The sequence below is a fragment of the Rhipicephalus sanguineus genome, chromosome 9 (genome assembly GCF_013339695.2).
Source record: "Rhipicephalus sanguineus isolate Rsan-2018 chromosome 9, BIME_Rsan_1.4, whole genome shotgun sequence".
Lineage (NCBI taxonomy): Eukaryota > Metazoa > Arthropoda > Arachnida > Ixodida > Ixodidae > Rhipicephalus > Rhipicephalus sanguineus.
Genome location: NC_051184.2, coordinates 88,198,204 through 88,200,720, shown reverse-complemented (window position 1 = coordinate 88,200,720; position 2,517 = coordinate 88,198,204). Strand labels below are relative to the sequence as shown.

The 2,517-nt window shown below is 42.3% G+C and overlaps 1 pseudogene; it reads right to left on the bottom strand.

The window, feature by feature from the left end:
• Positions 1-549: 549 nt before the first annotated feature.
• LOC119405983 (putative nuclease HARBI1) lies at positions 550-2,284 on the bottom strand (annotated as a pseudogene).
• Between the last annotated feature and the right edge of the window lie 233 nt (positions 2,285-2,517).

Here is a 2,517-nt window from a genome sequence, read left to right as displayed (position 1 = left end):
ATAACAATAGGTCTGGAGCATCACCTACACCTGTGCCTTTCGACGATGAGGTTAGAAAATTTGAAAGCATAGATGACAGCATCGAACCAGAAGTACAAAGAGACGCATCGGGGGCTATTTTCAAGACCTCTCCCGAATCTCAGACTGTGGTTTCACCAAATGCAAAGACCACTGAGGAAAATGGAAGCCAGCCTCCAAATCCTAATGTGAAGCCACGTGTAGGCACTGCACGTCAGCAACACATGCAGTTGTTTTTTTCTGAAATGAGAGCCATTAATGAAGAGAAGGAATCTCGGAAAGCGGCCAGACATGCAGAAAAAGAAAATCGGAGAGCTCAAAGGCAGGCTGAGCGACAGGCACTTGTTGAAGAGCGGCGCAAAATGCATGATGAGAAAATACAAGTCCTGCGTCAAGCCTTCGGACTTCCGAAATAAAGGGCTAGAGTTATTTCAATAAGCCTACCATACAAACCGATTACTTGGTTTCAATGTCTTTATTTTCTAGTTAGAGTGCTAGTACTAATTAAATAAACGTGCTTATACAAACAGATTACTTGGTTTCAATGTCTTTTATTTTCTAGTAAGACACAAAATATTACCTTGAGCAAATGTGAATGGGCCAACAGGTGTGTGGCAAGGACAATTTTTCCTGACCTTGGAGGTCACTTAACAAGTTCAGCTTTTTAGGCGAGCCTTTCGTAAGTATACATTCGCTCACAAATGCATACCACGTTAAGAAATTTCTCATTTTATGGCTGCTGGGTCTGCAACCCCATTCTTATCATCAAGCAATCTCTCTTGATGCTAACCAAGCCACGTAGTAGGCTATCTTGCCGGGATCCGCTGCTGCCGCTTACTTGAATCGGAGGAGGGCCAAAGTCATTTCCACTTGTTGTTTGTAGGGTGAGTGACAGGTCTCGTGACAGGTTCTCTGGCAAATCTCCACAATCAATGCAGAGGTTGTGAAGCACACAGCATGAAATTATAAACTTGGACATGTTGTCCACTGTCCACATATCCAACCTCTGCAGTTGCCTGAAACGATTTTTTAAATCTCCAAGAGCATTTTCAATCAACACCCTTGTTCCGGAGAGTCTTGCATTGAAGCTCTTCTTGGTGCTGTCAAGAGTTCCATAGTCCCGGATTGGTGTCATCAGCTACTCTCGGAAAGGATATGCTGCATCTCCCACTATATGGTACTTGCTAGAGCACAGCTGTGGCAAAGCGCTTGCAATCCTTGACCGCCGGAATATACACGCGTCGTGAATTTTACTTGGGTAACCCGTGCTGGCATCAAGAAACTTTTTTCTTGTTGTCGCAAACACCTTGAAGTGTCAAGGATAGGTAATGGTGTCGATTTATATAAACTGATCGCACTTTCCCAGCTGGACACCTGATCGGCATGTAACTACCGTCGACACATCCAATTGTGTCCGGGAATCCTGACAGCTGCAAGTAGGAGAAAAAATGTGCACATAAATCGTTGAATAAGGCTGGTACTGTGGGTAATCAAAGGTGCCAATAACATCTAGAAACGTTTGCAACAAATGGGAGACTTGCAGCTTATAGCAGCGAGTGCAATACACCACAAGTATATATGATTAAATTGTTAAATCTTAATTGACTTTCTTTAGCTGCGAAACATTTGGAATGACTAATTGTAATAACTTATTTATAAGGAGTGTTTTTGCGCTAGCTGGTTCATAATTACAGTAAAAGACGCCAGAGAACACAAGGGACCACACGAAGTGGAACGACACGTACAGAGTGCACTAGCAACTGAAGGTTTATTCAACATACATGCAGAACAAGTACTGGGCGTATATGAATAAGTAGAAGATGGGAAAATACAAGAAATATGAATTAACATCGAATGGTCAAGACTGCTCTCAGATAAACATGTCAGATTCCTCAAAGGACCCGTTATGCACATGTAGGAGGCTTGACCGTGCGATGCTGTTTCATATCTCTTGCATTTTTCTATTTTCTGTTTATTCGTGCATAGCCAGTTCTATTCTGACATCCACTGATTAAGCCTTCAGTTGTTAGTGTGGCCTCACTACGAGTTGTTCCTCTTTGTCTGGTCCCTTGTGTTGTCTGGCGCTGTACACGGCTTGGTGGGAGAAAACTCCATTTTATATGTTAAATTGCATGTGTACTTAAAGCATTGTCACCTGCTCAAAATCCTTGGCAAGCTTCTGCAGGTCACTGGGGAACTTGATTATATTCGGTGCTATGTCGAGGAGAAATGAAGTTACTCGGCTCATCATTGTGTGGTGAGTGCTTTCCGAGACTTCAAAGCGGCCAGCAACATTTCGAATGCATGCCTTGTTGGCTGCGTACCTGAAAAGAAGGGCATATTTTGAAGAAATCATATGGTAAACCATGCTGTTACTTAAACCAATAGAACAAATTAGCAAGATTACCTAAAACAGAAAGCACAGTTCTACCTTTCTGGGTGATACCTTTAAAACTCAACATATTTTATTAGTAGAAGTGTTAGCTAAATAACGAATTA